This window comes from Dama dama, chromosome 24, assembly GCF_033118175.1.
Source record: "Dama dama isolate Ldn47 chromosome 24, ASM3311817v1, whole genome shotgun sequence".
Taxonomy (NCBI): Eukaryota; Metazoa; Chordata; class Mammalia; order Artiodactyla; family Cervidae; genus Dama; species Dama dama.
Window position 1 is genome coordinate 6894015 of NC_083704.1, and position 27868 is coordinate 6921882.

The window sequence follows — 27868 nt, forward strand, 5'->3', positions numbered from 1 at the left end:
GTCAGAACCTACAAAGACATAAAATGACATCACTTAGTTCTGGTCAGGGCGCCACCTCTTAAATCAAGTGTGATGCACCTGGGAATCAATTCCTGGCACTTTGACAACTATGGGAGAAGAAAGAATAACCTGGTAAGGGCCTTCCCAGAGGGACTCAAGGGATTGGCTCCAAGATCCTAATGTTTTTATCAAGACCTTGATTCCTGGTTCAAATAGAGGCTTGCTTGACTCAGAGGCAGGGTCAGGAGTCACCTCCTGGAGTTCCGCTAATGCTTGTTGAAAAGCTGAGAGCTGAGTTACATAATTAGTTAATTCCAAGGCTTCAGGTTCTATAACAATGATTGTGCGTAAGAAAAGCCTTCCATAAATTCATTCAAAGGGGGACAGCCCCTCCTTTTTGGGGGCAATTTGAGCCCTCATTAAAGCTATGGGTAGAACTTTCATCCAATTGTCCTGCGTCTCTTGAGTTAATTTGCACAGATGTCACTTAGTAATGTTGTTAGCCTTTTCAACCTTTCCTGAGGATTGGGGTATCCTGGAACAGTGTCAGTGATACTCTATTCCTAGAGCTTTAGACACCCCCTGAGTTACAGCAGCTTAAAGGTGGAGCCATTGTCACTCTGAAGGCTCCATGGCAGCCCAAACCTGGGGATAATTTCATGGATTAAAATTCTTTAACCTCTGTAGCCTGTCACTATGACAGGGAAAAGCCTCATCCATCCAGTAAAGGTATCCACCCAAACTTGTAAGCAAGAATATCCATTTGCTTTTGGCATATGAGTAAAATCAATTTCCCAGTCCTCTCCAGGATATTTTCCACTTCATTGTAACCCAGGATTTTGTTAGCTTTTCAGTCTTTGGGTTATTTTTCTGACAAACCTCACATCTTTTGATAATGTTCTTTAAAGTTTTCATTACATTTTAACCTTCAAACAAATGAAAGCCTTCTGTTAAGTACTCTCTACACCTAAATGAAAACTCTGCTGTAAACCCTTAAGAATTTTCCATTGAGCATTTTCAAGAATTATTAATTGTCCATCCTTTGACTGTAAAAATCCTTTATCAGTAATCTTTCTCCTCTTTTCTCATGTCTTTCTAATTCTTCCTCAGTATATTGTGGCTTTTCCTGTTCCACAGGACCTGTCCAGATCAAAGGTGTCTTCAGTGAAGGGGTTTCGCAAAGTGCCACTTTTCTGGCTTGACAGTCAGCCAGCTGATTACCTTCAGCTACTTTACTCTCGTCCCTGCTGTGCCCTTTGCAGTGCATAACAGCTAATTCTTTAGGACAATATATAGCAGTTAAAAGTCTCTCAATCTCTCTGAAATGCTTAATAGGTTCTCCTGTTGCCATTTTAAACTGTCTTTCCATATTGCAGCATGAGCATGTAAAGTCAAATAAGCATACTTAGAGTCAGTGTAGATATTCACTCGCTATCCTTTACTTAACTCTAGAGCTCAGGTCAGAGCCACAAGCTCCTCTAACTGAGCACTTATTCCCTGGGGGAGAGATTTTGCCTCTAAAACCAGCCACCACCACGGTGTAACCTGCTTAACACTTCCCATCCCGAGCAAAAGAACTGCCATCTGTAAATATTTCCATATCTGGATTGTCCAATGGGGTATCCATCAGATCTTTCCGAGCTGCATAGTTTACAGTTAGAAATTGGGAACAATTGTGATCAGGTGTTTCATTTTCCTTTTCAGGAAGGAAAGTGGCGGGATTTAAATTTCTGCTAACTTTAAGCTTAGTTTTTGGTCCTTGGAACAACAAGAACTGATATTTAAGAAGCTTACTGTCTGTCATCCAAGTATTAACCTTACAGTTTAACAGTCCACTCACCTCATGAGAAGTCAGTACAGTAAGATTTCACCCATTAATGATTTTGAGGGTTCAGGTGTTAATAAATTAGTTGCTTTAATTACTCTTAGTGTGGCCACCCATGCGACACTACATCTGATTCTCTGCTCAGACACACTATAGGTTGCTGGTGAAGCCCTTGGGTTTGTGTCAAAACTCCCAAGGCCATACCTTTTCTTTCAGTGACAAATTAAATTCTGACCCTGTGGGCAAGCTCCAAGTGGAAGCTTGCAAGATAGCAATCTGAAGAGCCTTAAAAGCCTTCTGAGTATCTGGAGACCAAACCAGTTTGTCAGTTTGGGCTTATTGAGTTTCAGTTAGAAATTTATATAAAGGCTGGGCAAGTTTCCCATAACCCGGAATCCAAATGCAGCAGTAGCCTGTGATTCCTAAAAGTCCTCTCAGTTGTCTTAAAAGTCACAGGTAGGGGATGATTTCAGCAATGCGTGAATAGCCCCTGCTCCATTAAATTCTTAATGATGGGTTTTAACCCTTCCTTAACCTCAGGTATCAGTAGATAGTGCTTTTTATGTGGAAACAAATGTGGGCCTTTGAGCTTGACCACTATAGGAATAGCATTTTGTGCTTGACTCAGATTTTCCACCAGCCCACACTCTAGGATTTACATTTTGTTCAATTAGAAAGGGAGGGCTCCATATTCATGAAAACAGAGGCACAGACCTTGCTCAGTATATCCCTCCCCAAAACGGGTGAGGGAGACTGCCATGATCAGAAATTCATGTGACAATAGCACAAAGTTCCAGTTGCAGCTTAGAGGACGACTGAAATAATAACCTTTTGCTTGTCCAGACAGTCCCATTACAGAAGCAGATTGGGGTGGGCCAGGGACTTCAGTAAGCACAGAGTAAGTTGCCCCAATGTCTAAAAAGAAATCGATGGATTCCCCCCCCCCCCCCCCCCCAGTTATTAATACCTGGGGTATTACTCAGGGGTAATTAGTATGGGAGCTTGTGTGGGGACCCCTGGGCACCTTCAGTCCTGATTGTCTTGAGAGTCTGACCCCTGAAACCTATGCCTCTGGGGGCAGTCTCTCCTCCAGTATGGTCCCTTGCAGACTGGAAATGGAGCCGGGGGTGGCTTAGCTGCCTGAGGGCAATCCCGCTTGAGGTGCCGCGCCTTTCCACAGTAATAGCAAGCCCACCCCTTTTCACCTGGGTCCCTCTGGGCATTTTTCTCAGGCTGTTTAAGAACGGTTCTAACAGCCATTACAAGGGCTTCTGCCTGTTTGTTTGTCTTTTTCTGCCTATCTTTCTTTTCCCCATATTCCCTGCTGTAATAGACTGTCTGAGTCAGTTGCAGCAGATTATCTAAAGACTGATTTGGTCCATACACCTGTTGTAATATCTTATGACTATTCTGAGTCTTCAGCAGAATCGACTTGAAGACAGAGTCTAGGGTAAATACATAGTTCATTAAAATAGCTTAAGACAAAACATTTCCACAAGAAAAATGCATTGGTTAGCTCAAGGTTTGAGAAAAGTTAAGTTCAGGTGGAACCAGGTGTCTTTATGGCAACACAGAATTTTAAAAGAAACCTCTTTTTAAGTTTGTATAGAGAAGGGGAATAAAATCTAGCACTTATACTTTGTTTCCTCCTGCTGCTTAAGAGAGAGATAAGAAATGTGTGACACTTGCAGCCTATGTCCTCATATGGATAGGTTGAAAGGAAAAAGATGGTGAAAGATATGCAATACAAACATTAATCAGAAAAATGCATTAGCAGATATATTAATGTCAGATAAAGTAGACTTTAGAGCAGAGAAAATTGCTAGGGTCAGAGAGGGGCATCTCATAAGAATAAAAAGGCCAGGCTGTCAAGAAACAGGACAATCATAAATTTGTATGTACCAAACAACAGCTGCAAAACACTTAAAGCAAAATGGATAGAGCTGAGAAGAGAAATAGACAAGTCCATGATTATAGTTGGAGACCTTAGTGCCTCTCTTTCGATAGTTTAGCTACATGGAAATCCGCAAGGATATATAATAACTGAACAGCACCATAATCAACAGGATGCAGCACGCATGTGTGCACACACACATTTTCCATTTCTCCTGTGGATAGTTTACCAAGACAGATCACTTACCATCATAGGACCATAAAACAGACTTCAAGATATTTAAAATACTTGAAATCATACTGTGTGTGTTCTCGCCACAAAGGAACCAAACTAAAAGACAATATCAGAAAGATAATAGGAAAATCTCTAAATAGTTGGAAACTAAACAACAAATTGTTGAATAATCTTTGCATCAAAGAGGAACTCTCAAGAGAAACTAAAAACAACACATTGAACTAAATGAAAATGAAAGTAAAACACACCCAGTTGAGTGGACCACAACTAAAGTAGTGTTGAGTGAAAAATTTATAGCACCAAATTCTTACATTAGAAAAAAGGGAAAGTTGGGACTTCTCTTATGCTCCAGTGGTTAAGAATCTGCCTTCCAATGCAGGGTGCGAAGGTTTGATTACTGGTCAGGAACAAAGATCCCATATGGTACAGGGCGACTAAACCTGCATGCCACAATTGGAGAAAGCCTGTGGCTGCAACAGAGACCCAATGCAGCCAAAAATAAATTTAAAAAAAATTTTAAGGGAAAGTCTGAAGAAAATTATGTAAGCTCTCACCTTAGGATCATATAAAAAGAAGAGCAGGGTAAACCCAGAGGTGCAGAAGTAGGAAAATAATGAAATTGAAAATAGAAAAGCAATAAAGTAAACAAAGATGGTTCTTTGAAAAGACCAATAATATTGCCAAACAACACAAATTAGCAGATATCAGAAATGAAATGGTATATTACTATAGATCTTGTAGATGTTAAAAGAATAATAAGGAAATATAAACAATTTTACAAATTTGACAAAAGCAAATAGGCTAGTTCTTAAAAAATCACCTAATATGAAATATATAATTTTGTAGTTCTATAAATATATTGAATTTTTAATTTAAAAATGCCCAAGAAGGGACGTTCCTGGTGGTCTAGTGTTAAGACTCTGAGCTTCCAATGCAGGGGCATGGGTACAATCCCTGGTCAGGGTACCAAGATCTTAAACATGTTGCATGGCATGGCCAAATAATAAATTATTCAAACATTTTAAAAGTAAAAATAAAAACTTCCAGGAAAGAATCAGATGTTTCAGTGGAGAATTATACCAAACATCTAAAGAAAAAGCAATTCTACTCTATCAACCAGAAAACAGAAAAGGAGAAATTCCACAACTCATGTTACAAAGACCACCACTCAAGAAAGGAAAACAGATTAATAGCTGTCATGAAAACAGGTGTAAAAATCCTCAAAGAAACATTAATAAGTGGAACTCAGCAATATATAAAAGAGCTATGGGATTCTGGGGAGATGACAGAATATGAAGTGTCAGGAACCTGTCTTTCCTAGACAGTTATACTGGCAGAATCTGCTTGATGTAGCTATGTTGTAACTCTGGAGTCTATTCAGACTTGCAGCTTCAAGGAGAAGGTTTGAATGGGAAATTGCAGTTCATTTTGGTCAATTTCAGCAGTGGCTACCCATCCTCCACTTATATCTCTGAGACAGACAGTTGTTCATTTTTACCAGGAGCAGTTTATATGCAGCTTGCTGACCCAGGGTGGGCAATAAGGACTCTGTGCTCCAAATATCAGGGATCTGTTTTCTGATTGCTGATTGCTGCTTCTGATAATGGAAGTACAGACAAAGAGGTGGGCAGTCATTGTTGCACTACCACTCCCATTGTTGCAAGCCCCTTGCTCTATAGCTTAAGCAACTTCCAGGAGATTTAAAGGGCTGGCGATTTTCTCTCCATTTTTATTTATCTCTTTTCTTCATTTTGGGAGTCAGACATTAAAGGACTAAGACATTTAAAAGCAACTACATATGCATGTTACCATACATGCCTAAGGAAATAACACAGGCTCAGAAAGATCTGATAAGACCTTAAGTTTATACCCCAGGCAGATCCCTGGGAAAGAGATCATAGAACAATAAAAATATCAATAAAATAAACAAAAGCAAAAGGAAATCCCTTGAGAACTGGAACAATCTGATTTCCAGACTTATTCCATTGCTGGACTCAATTATAAAAGTTTTTAGAAAAAAATATAAGATGTGAAAAGAAACAGGGGGAAAAAATCTCTATTCCAAGGGAAAAAGTCAACAGAAACTGGTGAGAAAGGGCAGATAGACACAATAGACAAAAAATTGGAAAAAAGTGTCTTTAAGATATTCAGATAAAAAAAAAAAAGATGTTCAGATAACTAAAGGAAGACATGGAGGAGGTCCATAGTGATGTATGAAGAAAATGGAAGTATGAATAAAGAGAAAATATAAGAACATACCAAAAAGAAATTCTGAAACTGAAAAGTACAATAGCTTGAATAGAAAACTCATTAGATGGCAATTAACACAGATTTGAGTAGGAGAAGAATCAGTGAATTAGAAGATAAAACAATTGTAATTGTCAAGTCTGGGGAACAAAGAATAAAGAGTGAAGGAAGGTGAAAAAAGCTCAAGTTCCAATCTGTGGAATGTCTTCCAGAGGATCAAACATGCATTATTGGAGTTCCAGAAGAAGAGAGAAACAGGAGCAAAGGGAAAGAAATAATGCCTAAAAACTTCCCAAATTTGAAGAAACACCTGAACATAAACACTCAAGAACCTTAATGAATGCCTAATCAGAATAATTCAAAGAAAGTCATGTGGAGACACAAAAACTGTTGAAAGTAAAAGAAAATCTTGAAAACAGCAAGAGAGAAGTGACTTGTCACATAGAAATGATCTTCAATAGGTTATAAGCAGATTACTCCCTTGATACTTTGGAAACCAGAGGTCAGGGTTGATATAGTCAACCCTGGTATATAGTCAACCTGGTATATATTCAGTATATACCAGGGTTGGTATATTCAAAGTGTGTGCTGAAGAAAAACTCTAAAAAGTGTCAATCAACAATCCTATATCTGTCAAAAGCTGTCCTTCAGAAGGGAGGGAAAAATTAAACCAAAACCTAGCACAAGGAATAAATATTAAAGATAGAACAGAGATGAATGAAATATAAATTAGAAAGATTATAGAGAAAATGAAAGAAAACAAAGGATTTTTTAAAGAACATGTAAAATAAATTTTTACCTAGATTGAAGAAAAAAAAAAAAAAAGAGAGGCTTCAGGATAGATGGTGAAGGCAGAAGCACCACAAATCTGTCTACCTGACTCGACAACAACTGGATCAGCTAAATTATCTTATGAAACTATTGTGGAGCTCTGGAGTCTGTTGAACACAAGTAACTTTTATGGGAACACTTGGATGGTAAATTTTATGTCAATAATCAACATTTGGCACAGTGGCAGCTACCAATTCCCAACATACAGTTACATGGAAGGCAGCTGCAACTGTGTTCCTGAAGCGGCTTCCACCCAGCTTGTGAGAGCCAGGGTGGGCAACAAGTACCCTTTCTTTCAGGTATCAGGGATCTCTGATATGATTGGTGATTGCTACTTCTGATCAGAGAGGTGCAGATAAATAGAGCTAGAGGAGAGCCATTGTGGTTGCACCTCTTCCCATTATTGCAAGCTCCTACCCCTCCTGGCTCAAGTGTCTTCCAAGATACTTAAAGAGCCAAAACTCTTCCTCACAGCTTCATTTTCAGATTTTTCTCTTTTGAGAGACAGGAATTCAAGACCAGACTATTAAAAAAACCCTGCATATGTGGATAAAATTAGAAGGTGATTGCAAATGCCTAAGAAAATTCTGAGAAAATACATAAGCCCTTGACTTTGCACCTTAGGCTGATTCTCAGGACAGAGACAGTCAACAGCAGTCAACAACAACAACAGCAAACTCTTGGGGAAGGGGGAAGAATCTGATTTCCAGAGCTACAACATTATTACATTCAAATGCCCAGTGTTCAACAAAAACATCACAAGACATACAAAGAAACAGGAAAGTGTGACCCATTCAAAGGAAATAGTGTTTATCAATGAAATCTGACCCTGAATAGAGTTTATGGCAGAAGAGAGGCAAGATGGCATAGGTAGGAGAAGGTCTTAAGATCACCCTTTTAATGGAAACACCCAAATCACAAATAACTGTTGAAAAACTACGGACAAAAAATGCTGGAACCTACCAAAAAAGATAACCCACATCCAAAGGCAAAGAAGAAGCCATAAGGAGATGATAAGAGGGGCACAATCACAATAAAATCAAATCCCAAACACACTGGTGGGCAACCCACAAACTGGAAAATAGTTATACCACAGAAGTTTTCCCACAGGAGTGAAACTTCTGAGCTCTACATTGGGCTTCTCAGCCTTGGAGTCTGGGAACGAGAGGAATAGCCCTCGGAGAGATTAGCTTTGAAGACCATTTGGATTTGGCCATAGGACTTCCACAGAACTGGGGGAAACAGAAACTCCACTCTTGGAGGGTGTTGTGTGCACCAGGACCTAGGGAATATAGCAGTGACCTGATAAGAGACTGGGCCAGACTTAGCTGCAAGTGTTGTAGGGTCCCCTGCAGAGGCAGGGGGCCTCTGTGATGTACTGTGGGGAAAGGGAGACTGGTAGAAGTGACTCTGTCAAGTGCTGATTGGCATGGGCCCTCTAGGAGGCTGCCATTTTTTCCCTAAGACCTGGCCCCACCCAACAGCCTCCAGAACTGAGATACCTAAGGTCAAAGAACCAACAGAGTGGGGACATAACCCCACCCATCAGCAGAGAGGCTGCTTAAAGTCTTCCAGGATAAATAGCTGCCCAATAATGAACACACACCCAGACATGATCCTGCCTACCAGAGGGATAAGACTGAATGCCACCCACCAGTGGGCAAGTACCAGTCTCTCCCACCAGGAAGCCCCAGCTATGGGTGGCAGACAACAGAAGCAAGAAGAACTACAACCCTGCAGCTGCAATGTGAAACTGCAATCACAGAAAGTTAGACAAAATGACACAGCAGAGGAATATGTCCTGATAAAGGAAACTGATAAACCACGAACAGAACAACTAAGAACAGACTAAGAGCAGTGGAGATAGGCAATCTATCCAGAAGAATAACTGAGGTGGATCTAGCCAAAAAAGAATTCAGAGTAATGATATTAAAGATTATCCAAGATCTCAGAAAAAGATTGGAGGCACAGACTGAGAAGACACAAGAAATATTTAACAAAGACCTAGAAGAACTAAAGACCAAACAAACAAAGGTGAACAATAAAGTAAGTGAAAACTACACAAGAAGGAAACAATAGTAGAATAATTGAGACAGAAGAGTGGATAAGTGACTTGGAAGGCAACTTGGTGAAAATCACTGCTATAGAACAGAATAAAAAAAAAATGAGAACAGTCTAAGACACCTCTGGGAAAACATTAAATGCACAAACAATCACATGATAGGGGTCCCAGAAAAAGGATAGAGAAAGGGCCTGAGAAAATACTTGAAGAGATAATAGCTGAAATATTCCCTAACGTGGGAAAGTAAACAGTCACCCAAGTCCGGGAAGTGCAGAGTCCCAGCCAGGATAATGCAAAGGAGGAACACACTGAGACATATAGTAATCAAACTGACAAAAATTAAAAACGAAAAACTTTTTGTTTTAATTTTAAAAGTTTCATTTAATTTTAAAAAATTAAAAAAGAAAAATATTAAAAGCAACAAGGGAAAAACAACAAACAATACATAAGGGAAACCCATAAAGTTATCAGCTGATTTCTCAGCAGAAACATTGCAGGCCAGAAGGGAAAGGCACAGTACATTTAAGCTGATGAAAGGGAAGAAACTGCAACCAAGAATACTCCACCCAGCAAGGTCATCATTCAGATTTGACAGAGAAAGCAAAACCTTAACACAAAAATGAAAGCTAGGAGAATTTTGCACCTCCAGACCAGCTTTGCAGCAAATGCTGAAGGAGCTTGCATTGAAGCAGCTAGAATATATAAAATATAAAATGTCATAATAAAATGAAAACATAGAAGGGTTAAGTAAACAACATGAAAAATACTAAGAACTATTGCTTTAATAGTGGTAAAATGTCAAGACAAGATTACTACTGATCAAACCACATTTTGAATATACAGTTTTGGATGCCAAAGCATAAGTGAGATATTAAAAAATCTTGTGAGCAGAGGAAAGATTTTCAGAAGATTAAAGAGAAGAAACTATGTCATGGTGGTAACAATGGGAGTGGAAGTAATCATAGTTGTGTAACCAGAAGAGAAGAGCAAAAACTGTTAAAACAATCATGTGGAAGAATTACAATTTTTCTTGTGACATAGGAAGGATAAAACAGAGTAGGTTTCTTTGTTTTTCTTTTTGAGGAAACTGCAGCTAAGGACGCTGAGTCAATTGTATTATTCAGTTTATGATAACTTCTTCTTATTGGTCTTTACAGTGATTTATTCTCTTCATCATCATAACATGACCCATTCTAACTCTATTCTATAGGCAATTATGTTTAATGAAAACAGTTTTTCTGTTTTCAAAAAATATATATTAAGTAGTGTTATATACAATTCTGTTATTAAACATTTTTCAAACTTTTTGTTTCTAATAATTATTTGCTATGCTATGTATATATCTAAAGTTTTGTTTTCAGCTGCTGTGTAATGCCCAATAGAGGCTATCCACCATGCTTTACCTCTCTGGCCCCTGAATGGTAGATTCAAAGATTGTCTTAGGTCTCAATTCCCCACAGCACCATCATAGATAAAGCCATGAAAACCATTTTTTGTACATGTCCTTTTACAAAATGTGTGAGAATTGAGTTGAGTTATACACCCAATAATAGAATTGCAGTGTCAAAGGGTGTAAAAGAAAATGAAGTAGAGATAGAGAAAATGACAGAAAAGATCAATGAAGCTAAAAGCTGGTTCTTTGAAAAGATAAACAAAATTGATAAACCTTCAGCCAGACTCATCAAGGAAAAGAGGGAGAGGGCTCAAATCAATAAATTAGAAAGGAAAAGGGGGCATTACAATGGACAGCACAGAAATTAATAGGAAATTCATAGGATCACAAGAGACTGGCACAAACTCCTATATACAAATAAAATGAACAACATGGAAGAAATGGATAAAGTCTTAGGGACGTTCAATCTCCCTAGACTGAAGCAGGAAGAAATAGAAAATATGAACAGACCAATCATAAGCTGAAATTGAAACTGATTTAAAAACTTCCAAAAACAGTCTAGGAAGAGCTGACTTCACAGGTATGTTATATCATACACTTAGAGAAGAGTTCTAAAACTATTCCAAAACATCTCAGAGAAAGTAACACAGCCAAACTCATTCTATGAGGCCACCATCACCCCGATACCAAAACCAGGCCAAGATAACACAAAAAAAGAGAAATACGGGACAGTATCGTGGATGGCCATACAGACAAAAATCCTCAACAAAATTCTAAGAGAGTCAACAATACATTAAAAGGATCATACACCATGATCACGTGGTATTTACTCTAGAGGTGCGAGATTTTTCAGTATTCCCAAATTAGTCAGTGTGGTCACCACATCAGCAAGTTGAAGAATAAAAATCATATGATCATATCAATAGATATATATTTATAATAAAAATTCTCCAAACAGTAGGCATAGAGGGAATATACTCAACATAATAAAGGGCATATATGACAAACCTATAGCTAACATCATATGCAATGGTGAAAAGCTTAAAGCATTTTCTCTAAGATCAGGAATGACAAGGATGTTCATTTTAACCACTCTTATTCAACATAGTTTTGGAAGCTTAGCCATGGCAATCAGAGAAGAAAAAGAAATAAAGGGACTCCAAATTAGAAAAGAAGAATAAAACTGTCACTGTTTGCAGATAACATGGTACTATACATACAAAATTCTAAAGATGCTACCAGAAAACTATTAGAGCTCATCAGTGAATTCAGTAAGGTGGTAGGATTTAAAATTAATACAGAACCCTGTTGCATTTCTACAGACCAACAGGAAAAGATCAGAAAGAGAAATTAAAGAAACAATTCCAATTACCATATCAAAAATAACAAAATACCTAGGAATAAAACTACTTAAGGAGGGAAAAGACCTGCACTCCAAAAACCATAAGATGCTGATTAAAGAAATTGAAGATGACACAAACTAAAGATATATCTTATTCTTGCTTTGGGATATTTTCAAAATGACTATATTACACAAGATAATCTATAAATCCAATGCAATTCATATCAAATTGCCAATGGCATTTTTCACTGAACTAGAAGAAAAACATTTTAAAAATTTGTTTGGATACCCAAAAGACATTGAATAGCCAATGCAATCTTGAGTAAGGAAAACGGAGCTGGAAGAATCAGGGGCCCTGACTTCTTACTATACTACAAAGCTACAGTCATCAAAACAGTATTGTACTGGCACAAAAACAGAAACCAAGATGAAAGGGACAGGATAGAAAGCCCAGAAATAAACCCACAAACCTGTTGTCAACTAATTATGACAAAGGAGGCAAGACTACACAAGAGAAAAGACAGTCTCTTCAATAAATGGTGCTTAGAAAATTGGACAGCTGTGTAGAAAAGAATGAAATTAGAACATTCTTTAACCCCATACACAAAAACTCAAAATGGATAAAAGGACTAAACATAAGAACGGATATACTCTAAAACACTTAAAGAAAATATTGACAGAACACTCTGACAGAAATTACAGCAATATCTTTTTCAACCCAACTCCTAGAGTAAGGGAAATTGTAAAAATTAACAAATGGGACCTAACCCATCTCAAAAGCTTTTGCACAGCAAAGGGAACCATAGTCAAACTGAAAAGACACCACACAGAATGGGAGAATATATTTGCACATGCTGTAACTGACAACGAATTAACACCCAAAATATACAAATAGCTTATGCAGCTCAATATAAAAAAAAAAAAAACCCTAATTTGAAAGGTGGCAGGATATCTAAATAGACATTTCTCCAAAGAAGATATACAGATGGCCATGAGGCACAGGAAAAAATGCTCAAAATACTAGTTATTAGAGAAATGCAAATCAAAGCTTCAATGAGATATCACTTCACACAAATTTGAATGGCCATTGTTCAAAAGTCTACAAGCAAAGCCGCAGAGAGTAAGGAAAAAAGCAAACTCTCCTACAAAGTTGGTGGGAATATAAATCGGTGCAGTCATCATGGAGAACAGTATGGAGGTTCCTTAAGAAACTAAAAACAGAGTTACCATATGATCCAGTAATCCCACTCCTCGGCATATATCCAGAGAAAAACATGGTTCAAAAGGATATTTTCACCCCAGTGTTCTTTGTAGCACTGTTTGCAATATCCAGGATACTGAAGAAACCTAAATGTCCGTTGACAGGTGAATGGGGCGGGGAGGCGGGGGGACTCTCGTACAATGAAATAGTACTCAGACACAGAAAAGAACAAAATCAGATCATTTTAGAGATGTGGATGAACCTAGAGTCTGTAATACAGAGTGAAATAAGTCAGAAAGAGAGAAGCAAACGTCATATATTAATGCATGCATATGGAATCTAGAAAAATGGTGCAGATTAACCTATTTGCAGGGCAAGAATAGAGATACAGACAGCGAGCAGATTATGCACATGAGGGAGAGGAGTGGGGTGAGATAAACTGGGAGGTTGGGATTGATCTACAGGCACTGCCGTGTGTAAAACACGCAGTAGGAGCCTGCTGTATAGCACAAGGAGCTCAGCTTGGTGCTCGGTGGTGACCTATATGGGTGGGACAGAGAGTGGGAGGGAGGTCCAAGGAGGAGGGCGAGTGCGTATACATACAGTTGATTTACTTTGTTGTGCAGCAGAAATGAGGACAACATTTTACATCAACTATACCCCAATTTAAAACAAACAAAAATGACGACAAATAAGGGCCTACTACATAACACAGGGAACTCTGCTCAGCACTCTGGAATAACCTAAATGGGAAAAGAATTTGAAAAAGAATAGGTACATGTATAGGTATAACTGAATCATTTTGCTGTAAATTTGAAATGAACATTGTAAATCGACTCTACTCCATTATAAAGTAAAATTTTAAAAAGTTATGGCAGATGTATTAGACAAAGGCTTTTAAACAATGGTTCTAAAGATGCTAAAAGAAGTAAAGGAATATGGGGAGAAACTCAAGAAAACGGTGAGTAAACAAAAGAAAAACATCAATAAAGAGAAAACCTAGAAAGAAACCAAAATAAAATTCTGGGATGGAAGAGGATAATAACTAAAATGAAAAATTCATCAGCAGCATTCAAAGAAGACTTGGCAGGCAGAAGAATAAATCAGTAAACTTGAATATAGGACTCTGTAAATGATCATAGCTGAGGAACAGAAAGAGTAAAGACAAAATACTACAGAATTTATCTAGCCTGAGAAACAGAAAGAGAAATGATTGAGGAAAAGCACACAGAGCATAAGAGACCAATTGAACACCATCAAAAAGACCAAAATACGCATTGTGGGAGTCCCCTAAGTAGAAATGAGAAAGAGGCAGAGAGATAGATTGAAGAGATAATATTAGAAGCTTCTAGAATTTAAAGAAATGAATGCATGTAAACATCAAGAAGCTCAGTAAACTCTAAAATGAAATCAGAGACCTACACCAAGACACATTATAGTTAAAAAGAAAAAGAAGAAATCCTGAAAGTAGCAAGTGAGAAGGAAATCATTACACACAAGTAACTCACAAAGAGATCATTTGCTGGTTTCTCATTAGGAACTTTGGAAGTCAGAAGATAGTGGGAAGATGTATTCAAGGTGCTTTAAAAAAAAAAACTGTCAACCAAGATTCATATATACAGCAAAACTGTCATTCCCAGATCAACAAAAGCCAAGGGAGTCTGTGACCACTACACTGTCTCTGGAAGAAGTGTTCAAGGGAATGCTGCAAATAGAAAGGATATTAGACAGTAATCTTAATCAGTGGGAACCCTGGGCTTGTTTTCCTGCAACTATATGGTCCCATCTGGGGGTGATAGAAGACAATGACACCCGAAGTGTGTTGCTTATGTCCATTCTACTCTGTAATCTTGTTCTGATTGCTGTCACTGCAGAAAACCTTCCTTCACAAAGATGGGATGTTGGAAATGGAAGCAGCCTTTTCAGTGCTTTTGTGGCAATCTCAGCATATTCCACCTTGACTTCAATCCAGAATGGAGATTTGACATTGTCTCAAACATACTTTTAAGACTACCATCATTTGCAATCTCAAGCAATTGCCTCTTCTAGCATGTAGAAGGTCGATTTACCTGGCTTATTCACAAATGGGTCACTGATTCATTCCTTCCCAGTTTGGGGATCTTTTGTAATTGGGAACTAATTCTCAAATTCTTTTGAAAATTGAGATTGATGATCATGCATGAGCTGGGAGAAAGAAGGCCCTGACTCAGTCTCTTTCAAAATCTCTGCTAATGTTGAAACTTGTTAAAAATTTCATTGTTCACTCAGTACCCCCCATAATTTAAAACTGGCTTTGAATGCAGATGCTTTATCTGCTGGCTAGAACACAATTGTCCTTCTCCCATGAAGTGACAGATTGAGTTTGTTGAGCAAGATGAATATGTCGCACAAGTAAGCATGTTTGTGACCTGTTCCACTGAAATGTGCTTCCAGTGGTGACTGTTTTTCTAAAAAAAAATCTGGTGTGGCTCTCATAACTTAAAAACTCTGGCTGGTGGTCTACCTTTAGAAAGCCATCTCACTTCTGTTTATAAGAGAAGATGTGTGTGCTCTGTGTCCACCTCCTCACAGAGCTGTGAACAGATGTGAGTCAAGGGCATGTATTTTGATGTTGTTACTAATTTTAATCATATTCTGCAAAATGTTTGGGTGGCATTTTTGGCTAGCGAGCATTTCTCTATGAATGACACAGTGCATAGGCTCACATTCAGAATTGACCTCTTTGAACTGAGTAGTGAAACCAGAAAGCTGTCCAGTAATGGCAGCTGCTCCATCCATGCATATACCGACACAAAACGACCAGTTCAGCTTTCCTGACATGTAATCACTCAAAGACTTGAATAGTTCTGAAGCTGTGGTGCTAGCTGACAACAGAAGTGCACATAACATATCCTCTTGCACATCCTCCTGAAATCTCTCTCTCTCTCTCTCCCTCTCTCTCTCTCTCTCTCTCTCTCTCTCTCACACACACACACACACAAAGCATTTTGCCTCATTGTCAATATCAGTAGACTCACCAACCTGGATTACTTACCATGGTGACTCATTAATCCTTGCTAACAATTGTACCTCAATATCCTCTGCTATTTCATTAATTCATCTAGTCATGGTGATAGCTTTTGAACTTCAGCCTCTCCTAAAAGCTCACAAAAAATATCCTTAGGAGCAAGTAGAATCAACTCTTCCCCAATAGTAAAGGGCTTTTTAGCTTTAGAAATGCAGTTAGCCACTAAGAATGATGCTCTCAGTGTAGACACATTTGACTAAGTGGTGGCCTTCAATGATTGCTTTTGTTCTTTACATTCACATTCCTTTCTTTTGAAAAATTCCAAAGGCATGTCTTTTGATACAGGGTGCTTGGTCTCTATGTGGCAAAGCAGGTTTAATGGCTTCATTGGACAGCTGGTTGCCACATATTATACAAAGTGGGCTTAGAGAATGTGAATCACCTGTTGCAAAAAAATAAACCTGTAATTTAAGTAGGACTCTCTTATTTTCTTTTAAATGCAGCTTTCTTTTTGTTGGCAGTCTTAGAATCTTCTGTTTTCTTCTTATTGGATCTCCCTCCCTTTTCAAAGAAGCTCCCCAGTGACATTTGTTTTTTACTCATTTTGGTTAGTGTTAGCTTGTGGGCTCACCAAACTGTGGCTGAGACACATATGCAGCAAAAGAGGCATGGGCAGAAATGGTAAACAAAATAATGGGCAGGCCATGTGCAGACTAAAATAAGTGTTGGGTTCTGACTTAAAGCCTGACACAGATGCAGCTATACAGTTGAAGTATATCAATTCACTTGCCATTGTAAAGCCTGCCACCAGATGTAGCATAATTTTCACTTGCCACTCACTGACAGGTTTTGATGTATCTGCAAGCTATTGATTTATTATGGACTGTGCAGTCAAACCTCTCTGGTAATAATAACCTGTATTTGCAGCCACTCCTCAGCACTAGCTTCACTGCCTCAGCTCCACCTCAGATCATCAGGCACTGGATTATCATAAGGAGTATGTTTTCCCCACAGCCAGTCCCTCCCATCAGAAGGCAGACAGAAGAACTACAATCCCATAGCCTCCAGAACAAAAACAATAATCGCAGAAAGCTAGCCAAAATGAGCACACGAATTACAGCCTTGTGTAACTCAGTGAAGCTATAAGCCATTCCATGCAGGGCCACCCAAGATGAACGGGGCTTGGTGGAGAGTTCTGACAAAAGGTGGTCCACTGGAGAAAGAAAGTGAAAGTTGCTCAGTTGTGTCCAACTCTTTGCGACCCCATGGACTAGACTGCCAGGCTCTTCTGTTCATGGAATTTTCCAGGCAAGAATACTGGAGTGGGTTGCCATTTTCTTCTTCAGGAGATCTTCCCAACCCAGGGATGGAACCCAAGTCTCCTGCACTGCAGCAGATTCTTTACTGTCTGAGCCACCAGCGAAGACCAAGAATACTGGAGTAGGTAGCCTATCTCTCCTCCAGGGGATCTTCCCAACCCAAAAATCAAACCGAGATCTCTTGTATCACAGGTGAATTCTTTACCAGCTGATAAAGGAATGAGAAATAACTTCAGTATTCTTGCCTTGAGAACCTGATGAACAGTATGAAAATGCAAGAAGACATGACACCAGAAGATGAGACCCACAGATTGGTGGGTGTCCAATATGATACTGGAGAAGAGCAGAGAAATAACTCTGGAAAGAATGAAGAGGCTGTGCCAAAATGGAAACTATGCTCAGTGGTGGATATGTGTGGTGGTGAAAGTAAAGGCCAATGCTGTAAAGAACTATACTGCATAGGGACGTGGAATGCTAGGTCCATGAATCAAGGTAAATTTGACGTGGTTGAGCAAGAGATAGCAAGAATGAACACTGACATTTTAGGAATCATTGAACTAAAATGGATGGGAATGGCTGAATTTAATTCATATGACCATTATATCTATTACTGTGAGCAAGAATCTCTTAGAAGAAATGGAGTAGCCCAATGGTCAACAAAAGAATCTGAAATGCAGTACTTGGGTGCAATCTCAAAAATGACAGAATGATCTTGGTTCATTTCCAAGGCAAACCATTCAACACCACAGTAACCCAAGTCTATTCCCCAGCCACTAATGCCACAAGAAGATTAAGTTGAAAGTTCTAGAAGGTCTTGTAGGTCTTTACAGAACCTAACACCAAAAAAAAAAAAAAAAAAAAAAAAAAAAATGTCCTTTTCATCACAGGAGATTGGAATGAAAGTAGGAAGTCAAGAGATACCTGGAGTAACAGGCAAGTTTGACCTTGCAGTATAAAATGAAATAGGGCAAAAGCTAACAGAGTTCTGCCAAGAGAACACACTGGTCATAGCAAACACTCTCTTCCAACAACACAAGAGGACTCTACACATGGACATCACCAGATAGTCAATACTGAAATCAGATTGATTATATTCTTTGCAGCCAAAGATGGAGAAGCTCTGTACAGTAAGCAAAAACAAGACCTGGAAGTGACTGTGGCTCACATCATGAACTCCTAATTGAAAAATTCAGCCTTAAATTGAAGAAAATAGGGAAAACCATTAGACCATTAAGGTATGACCTAAATCAAATCCCTTATGATTATAGAGTGGATGAATAGATTCAAGGAATTAGATCTGGTAGATAGAGTACCTGAAGAAGTATAGATGGAGGTTTGCAACACTGTATAGGAGTCGGTGATCAAAACCACCCAAAGAAAAAGAAATGCAAGAAGGCAAAATGGATATCTGAGGAGGCCTTACAAATAACTGAGAAAAGAAAAGAAGCAAAAGGCAAAGGAGAAAGAGAAAGATATACTGAATGCAGAGATCCAAATAATAGCAAGGAGAGATAAAAAAGACTTTGTAAGTGAACAATGCAAAGAAATAGAGGAAAACAGTAGAATAAGAAAGACTAGAGATCACTTCAAGAAAATCGGAGTTACCAAGGGAACATTTCATGGGAAGATTGGCACAATAAAAGATAGAAAAGGCCAGGACCTAACAGAAGCAGAAGAGATTAAGAAGAGGTGGCAAGAATACACAGAAGAACTATACCATAAAAAAGGTCTCCATGACCCAACAACCATGATGGTGTGGTCACTCACCTTGAGCCAAACATCCTGGAGTATGAAGTCAAGTGAGACTTAGGGAGCATTACTACAGACAAAGCTGGTGGAGGTGATGGAATTCCAGTAGGGCTATTTCAAATCCTCAAGGATGATGCTGTGTAAGTGCTGCACTCAGCATGCTAGCAAATTTGGAAAACTAAGCAGTGGCCACAAGAGTGGAAAAGGTCGGTTTTCATTCCAATCCCAAAGAGTGGCAATACCAAAGAATATTCAAACTACCATACAATTTTGCTCATTTCACATACTAACAAGGTAATGCTCAAAATCCTTCAAGCTAGGCTTCAGCAGTATGTGAACTGAGAATTTCCAGATGTACAAGCTGGATTTAGAAAAGGCAGAGGAACAAGAGATCAAATTGCCAGCATCCATTGGATCATAGAAAAGGCAAGAGAAATCCAGAGAAACATCTCCTGCTTCATGGACTGCACAAAAGCCTTTGACTGTGTGCACTAAAGTCTTTAACTGTGTGGATCACAACAACCTGTGGAAAATTCTTAAAGAGTTATGGGAATACAAGACCGCCTTACCTGTCTCTAAGAAACTATATGTGGAATCAATGCAGGGCTGGATGAATCACAAGCTGGAATCAAGATTGCCTGGAGGATTATCAACAACCTGAGATATGCAGATGATACCACTCTAATGGCAGAAAGTGAAGAAGAAATAAAGAGCCTCTTGATAAGGGTGAAAGAGGAGAGTGATACAGCTAGTTTATATCTCAATACTTAAAAAATTAAATTATGGTATCCAGTCCCATTAGTTCACGGGAAATAGATGGAGGAAAAATGGAAAGAGTTGCAGATTTTATTTTATCTTTTTTTTGGCTCCAAAATAACCATGGATGGTGACTACAGCCACAAAATTAAAAGACACTTACTCCTTGGAAGAAAAGTTATGACCAACCTAGACAGCATATTACAAAGCAGAGACATCACTTTGCCAACAAAGGTCTGTATAGTCAAATTACAAAGCAGAGACATCACTTTGCCAACAAAGGTCTGTATAGTCAAAGCTATGGTTTTTCCAGTAGTTGTGTACAGATGTGAGACTTGGACCACAAAGAAGGCTGAGCACTGAAGAAAATTGATGCTTTTGAACTGTGGTGTTGGAGAAGACTTGAGAGTCCCTTAGACTGCAAGGAGATCAGCAGTCAATCCTAAAGGAGATCAACCCTGAATATTCTTTGGTAGGACTGGTGCTGAAGCTGAAGCTCTAATACTTTGGCCACCTGATGTAAAAAGTCGACTCATTGGAAAAGACCCTGATTCTGGGAAAGATTGAAGGCAAGAGGAGAAGAGGGCAACAAAGGGTGAGATGTTTGGATGGCATCACTGACTCAATAGACATGCGTTTGAGCAAACTCAGGGAGCTAGAGAAGGACAGGGAAGCCTGGTGTCCTGCAGTTCAAAGGGCCGCAAAGGGTCAAATGCGACATAGTGACTGAACAACAATAACAAGAAAAAAATAGAGAAGACTCAAATTATTAAAATCAGAAATGAAAGTGGGGATATTACTGTTGGTTCAACAGAAATAAAAAATCGAGTACTGCGATTGATTGTATGTCCCCAAGTTGGATAGCTCTAGGTAAAACAGACAAATTCGAAGAGACATAAAATCTACAAATAAGTAGAAAATCTGAATAGATCTTACCTGTGCTGTGTTTTGCTCTCTGTTGAACAACCATTGACAGGAGGATGCTGGAACCCACCAAAAAAGATACCACCCCCACCCAAAGACAAAGAAAAAGCCACAGCAAGATGGTAGGAGGTGGGCAATCACAATAATATTGAATCCCATGCCCTGTGGGAGGGTGGCTCACAGACTGGAGAATAATACCAAAGAAGTTCTCACACTCTTATGAAGATTCTGAGCTCCACATCAGGCTTCCCAGCCCGGGAATCTGACAAAGGGACTGGGAAACCCAGGGAACCTGACCAGCGGGTTTTGATTATAGACCTTCCAGAAGACTGGTGGAAAGGGAGATCCAGTCTTGGAGGACATAAACAAATTTTTTCTTGCACCAAGACCCAGAGGAGAGGAGCAGTGACCCCACAGGAGACTGAGTGAAAACTACTTGCTGGTGTTGGAGGGTCTCCTGTGGAGGCATAGATCAGCAGAGGCTCACCACAGGGATGGGGGCACAGGAAGATTCCCCTTGGTGTAAACCCTCTTGGAGTTCTCCATTAACCCTACTATAGAGCCCATGCAATGGACATGAATTTTGGCAAACTTTGGGAGATGGTGAGGACAGAGAGGCATGGCGTGCTGCAGTCCATGCCATCACAAAGAGTTGAATACGACTGGGCAACTGAACAGAAAAAACAGGAGTACCTAGACCCCATGGCTGGGTCACCTCAGGCCAAACAAGTATGGGGGTGGGAGGTGGGAGGGCAACCCCACCCATCAGCAGCATTAAAGCTGTACTGAACAAGGCCCTGCCCACCAGAGCAAGACCCAATTTTTACCATCACCAGTCCCTCCCTCAAGAAGCTAACTCAAGCCTCTTAGCCTCAGCCATCAGAGGGAAGACAGAAGAAGCAAGAAGAAGCACAATCTCACAACAGCTAAAATAAAAACAGTATTATAGGAAGTTAATCATGATGGAAAAAGCAGAAAGTTATGTCCCAGATGAAGGGACAAGATAAAATCCCAGAAAAACAACTAAATGAAGTGGAGATAGGTAACCTTCCAGAAAAAGAATTCAGAATAATGACAGTGAAGATGATCCAGGAGCTCAGGAAAAGAATGGAGGCAAAGATTGAGAAGATGCACTAAATGTTTACCAAAGACCTAGAAGAACTAAAGAACAAGCAAACAAAGTTGAATAATACACTAGAAGGAATCAATAGCAGAAAAACTGAGGCAGAAGAATAGATAAATGACCTGGAGGACAAAATGGTGGAAATCACTGCCACAGAACAGAATATAGAAAAAAGAATGAAAAGAAATGAAGACAGCCTAAGAGACCTCTGGGAAAACATTAAGTGCACCAATATTCACATTATAGGTGTCCCAGAAGGAGAAGAGAGAGAGAAAGGACCTGAGAAAATATTTGAAGAGATAATAGCTGAAAACTTCCTGAACTTGGGAAAGGAAATAGTCAACAAAGTCCAGGAAGCACAGAGAGTCCCAGGAAGGATAAACCCAAGGAGGAACACACCAAGACACAGACTATTCAAACTGACAAAAATAAAGACAGAGACAAAATATTAAAAGCAACAAGGAAAAAAACAATAACATACAAGGGAACTCCCATCAGGTTATCAGCAGTTTTCTCAACAGAAACTCTGTGAGCTAGAATGAAATGTCATGATATATTTAAAGTTATGAAAGGGAAGAACCTGCAACCAAGAATACCCAGCAAGACTCTCCTTCAGATTTGATGGAGAAATCAAAAGCTTTCCAGACAAGCGAATGTTAAGAGAATTCAGCACCACCAAACTGGTTTTACACAAAGGCTAAAGGAATTTCTCTAGGCAGGAAATAAGAGAAGAAAAAGACCTACAGAAAATAAATCCAAAACAATTACTTAAATGGTAATAGGATCATACATATTTATAATTATCTTAAGTGTAAATGGATTAAATGCACCAACGAAAAGATATAGACTGGCTGGGGTTGTGACAACATGTGCATATATGCACTTCCACTTACCACATCATTCTGCCTGACACACCCCCCCCCAAAATGTATGCAATTATTTTATATTGTTGTTAATCATGTTCCCATTATGGCTTTGATTGTAATTATCTTTTTTTTGGGGGGGGGGGTCTGGCTATTGATTGTGAAAACTGATAAACATCTTTTACTATTGTGATTATGTAGCTGTTACTCACTTAATATCATTGTATCATGATTGGTCAACAGGAAAATATTAGAACTCCATATCACCAAAACTAGGATCTAATAGAAAAACTTGTAATCATTTTTTAAAATCCAGATGCATATCAGAATTATCTTGAAATTTTTTGAAAAATACAAATACTCAGGTGTTGCTTTTTTTCTCCAGAGCTCTAGATATGTTCCTAATGAACAGTCATGTTTAAAAACAACTGGACTATACATCTGTGTCTCTTTTTCTGTCTTGCATATAGGGTTATCGTTACCATCTTTCTAAATTCCATATATATATGCGTTAGTATACTGTATTGGTGTTTATCTTTCTGGCTTACTTCACTCTGTATAATGGGCTCCAGTTTCATCCATCTCATTAGAACAGACTTTTGGACTCTATGGGAGAAGGCGAGGGTGGGATGATCTGAGAGAACAGCATCGAAACATGTATATTATCAAGTGTGAAACAGATCACCAGTCCAGGTTGGATGCATGAGACAAGTGCTCAGGGCTGGTGCACTGGGATGACCCAGAGGGATGGGATGGGGAGGGAGGTGGGAGGGGGGATCAGGATGGGGAACACATGTAAATCCATGGCTGATTCATGTCAATGTATGGCAAAACCACTACAATATTGTAAAGTAATTAGCCTCCAACTAATAAAAAATAAAAGAAAAAAAACAAACAAACAACAACAACTGGACTATATGATGAACTTTTACTTTTAGGTAGTTTGTTTCACTTTTTCTATTTCATATTCAGTACTCCCATTTCACTTAGTTTATATTCTCCAATTTCTCTATCTCCTTTATATTTGATGTTCTTTCTCAAGCCTTTATCAAGTGTAGTAGAAAAGCTTTTATATACATATATATAAATATGTATAATATGTACACTTTAGAAAGCTTATGAATTTTTGGCTAACTAAAATATTGTGACATTTTGACTTAACTTGTTTGACTTAGTATGAATAGAATGCTAGATTTCTAATTAAAAAATAGATATGCAACAGGCAACAAAGGTTTACTGTATAGCATAGGGAACCACAGTCAATATCTTGTAATAACCTGTAATGTAAAATGATTTCAAGCATAATATATGTGTGTCTATATAACTGAATCACTTTACTGTGCACCTGAAACATTGTAAGTCAACTATACTTCAATAAAATATATATGTTTTAAAAAAGAAAAAATTTGAATAGTAAGGAGATTGAATCAGTAACAATAACAATAATTATAACCCTTCCAATGAAGAAGAGCCCTGGTCTTGATAACTTCCCTGGTAAATTCTTCCAAGCATTTAAAAAAGAACTAATACCAACTTTTGTCAAACTTTTACAAAAATATTGAAGAGGAGGGAATACTTCCTAACTCATTCTATAAAACCAGCATTGCCCTGATACCAAAGCCGGGCAAAAACTGTAGAAGAAAATTACAGAATACTGTCTATTGTCTCAGTGATGTAAAAATCCTCAACAAAACATTAACAAAATGTATTCAGAAGCATATTAAGGTGATTATTTTCCAGGTAAGAGGTGAGCAGAGAAGTGAAGTGATTATACTGAGAAGTAGCTGCAGTGAATTAGGAGAGCCAGAGAAAGACTATAGCAAAACTGTGAGGAAATTGAAAAGACTGGTCTTAGGGAAATAGTGGGAATTCACCAAGGAATGAATGACCATTTTCAGGAAGAGCCACTGTCCAGTCATGCATGCCAGTGAGTTTTGATGTGAGGATGTAGTGATGCTGCTTTTGGTGGAACAGTCTACTCTGAACTCGGTGACGATCACATTTGTTGCTTTTAAAACTTACGTAGATGAGACATGTAGAGCTGCTGTGGAATTTGTCAATAATTACTGTTGGATAATGGACTAAAGCTACACACTAATCAGACTGTAAATGGACAACTTCACTTTACTATGGAATGGCAATATTAATTTTGGGGGATGTTGCCTTCTACTGAGTTCCAAGTCAGTATGTTATATTGCCACTCAGTTCATGAGCAAGTTACCTAGGCCCAAAGTACAGTTCTTGTGACCAGTGGAACTGTGAAATTTGATAGTAACAAAAACACTGCTTCAACCAGAACTTCCTGTCAACTGCTCTGTTCACTCCTGAAAAATCTGTGTCAAAGATTGCAAGGATTTGCTTCCATTTTCAAGATTGGACTAGTTGTTAAAGGGGGCAAGTCATTGTCCTTTTGGTCCATTCCAGCTACAGGAATTTATGTGAATTAATTCTTTTAATTGTAGAAACATTATGAACTAGTATGTACTGAAACTAAATTTCTTTCATTTTAAAAATTTCTAGGAGAAGGAAATGGCAACCCACTCCAGTATTCTTGCCTGGAGAATCCCATGGATGGAGGAGCCTGGTGGGCTATAGTCCAGGGGGTTGCAAAGAGTCGGAAACGACTTCACTTTCACTTTCACTTTCACCCTCAGCTGAGAAGACTTTCTTCTCTTGTGTTTGCTATTGATTGTTTTCTTGAGTTCTCAAAGACCTGTGACCATATATTTTTTTAAGTTGCCTGTTTTCTAATTGCATCACTTTATACACTGTTGTCTAATAATATGTGGTATTTGGAATGCCTTCTTAATTATTTTGAGCAGCCATTGCCTGTATTCTCTTAGCACCTCCTTGGTTTTCTTACATGAACTCATCTGACAGGGAAATGCAGCTTTTTTGTTTGCCCTCTCTGCATACTGGACCGTCTGAGTCAGTGTTCTAACTAATCCCTGATGGTCTCTGAGCTAGTGTTCTACCAGACTCAGTAGTTATGTGCTTCAGGAATTTTTTGGTAGAATTGGTCCTATTAGGAGACTCTTGGTGTCACCTTCGTTATCTTAAAAGCTGGTCCCTTCGCTGAGGCTCTTAATTTTTTGAAAACTTGATGCTATTTCAGCTGAAAAAAATTGGCAAGGCTATTTAAAAAATTGAGGGAAGCCATTTAAGAAATTGAAATGTAGTCGCAAACAACATTGGGTAGTTGTGACTTTCAGTCCTGTATCAGTTGAATTTTTGTGCTCTTTCCCCTATGTACGTGGTGGTTCTATTTTTCTCCAATAAAACTTTTTATGAAAAAAAAAAAATTTCTAGCAGCCTCTTTTTTTAGGTGTTGCCATTTTGGATTGTGCCATTAAAAGCTTTAATGCTAGCTTTTGCATGCTTTGTATAAATATTATACTAATAGCATCCTTAAACATATGATCTTTGTACTAACATACTCAATGTGAGCCCAGCATATCACAGAAATTAAATCCTTCCATAATGCTTTCTATGAGATATTAGCATAACTTAATTCTGAGAGGAAGTGGATTGTTAAAAAATTGTTGTTAGTACATTAATTTTATAATAAAATACTTGCCTATTTTCAGTAAACCCCAGTAATGCTGTTTTAATATGGCTTATTCAAACCAGTTCAATGAAAATATATTGACTTAGGTATGCATAACTGCTTTGACATTGCAATCACATGTAGAGATATCTTTTTCATGTTAAGCAATGTCTTTTATGTTTGCCAATTTTCTTGTAGAGTGACTAGATCTACTAAAGAGATGCATAATATTCTGGTTGATACCTGAATATCTGATACATTTGGTGATTTAAAAGCAAAATTTCTTAAAAATATTTTTTTCCTGTGAATGGTGGTAGGGCTAATAAATTAATGGAAGAGTAAGGAATAAGAAGTGTAGAGATATGGGGTTGGAGCCCAAGGTAAGGACAGCTGGCCAAATGTTAAATTTTTAGTACTTATTTTCTACTTATTAAAAAATATAGCATATTTTAAATCACTAAGGTAATGTGTATACTTGCCAAATACTCTCATGTGTCACATTGTTCCAAGAATGATTTTTAAAGGTTTTCCCACTTCCCTTCATGTTTATCACCTATATATATGTGTGTATATGTAATATATATAAATTTATGCAAGAAATTATGGAGGTAAAATGTCAGCAATAAGGATTACTACAAAATTTGTAAACAAAGCTATTACTTTCTCTTTGTGACACCATTAACTTCAAAGACTTTAATGTGAATTTTAGATCGGAAGTCTCTTGTGTATTAGCCATCCTCCAAATAAGTGATTTTCCTCTATTTTGCACTGTTGTTATATTTTAGCCACTTAATGTTAAAAATATTTAATTTTATGCCTTGTTCTTCCACATGACATTGAGCAAATAGAGCTGTTTTAAAACATATTTGTTAGGTAACTAGCTCTTTGCCTTTTTACAGACAAAATAGAGAATAACAGATCGTTATAAAACTATAAACTTAAAAAGGACAAGTTAATTAGTTGATTAATTTTGTGTCTCAACATCTAAAGGTAAATAAACCTAGTTTTAGTTGTCAATTAAATTTTAAACATCATTTCTATATTTTTTAATGCTTTAAAGCTAGATGTGCCTGTTTTGTTTCTACACTGCAACTCAAAGCTAATGTTTTATCATTTAATTTAAAAACAAGTAATTCATTTACTTTTGCCCCAATCTACACACTTTATTTATGGTATAATAGTGAAAGAACATTAAATAAGAGAAGAGTAGAACTGAAATTTAGACCACATCTTCCTACTGATCAGATATACTCATTGTATCTTACTCAAAATTAGCTCATTCTTATTTTGGATTGACTTCTTAAACTACACTTAGTAATCATCAGACTGCCCAAACACCCCCCTTTCCTATGTTTAAAAATAGTCTAAAAAAGTTCATTTAACTAGCAAAAGCTGAATTGAATATTGTATGTCATTCAGTAGGTGTTGCATGTTTTAAGGCTTGTAGGTAAATTACATATACCAAATTATTTATAAATTTTAAATGACTAGAACCATTCTTACATGAAATAGATTGTATTCTTTACATGCTTATATTTTTGTAATTTGAAA

The 27868-nt window shown here is 38.0% G+C and overlaps 1 long non-coding RNA gene across 1 annotated transcript in view; it reads left to right on the top strand.

Moving 5' to 3' along the window:
• The window catches only part of LOC133045527 (uncharacterized), a 38733-nt gene extending 12661 nt beyond the window's left edge, over positions 1-26072 (top strand). The window contains exon 3 of the long non-coding RNA XR_009690273.1: positions 25291-26072. This is a non-coding gene — a long non-coding RNA (uncharacterized LOC133045527). The remainder of the gene's footprint in view (positions 1-25290) is intronic.
• Positions 26073-27868: the final 1796 nt, after the last annotated feature.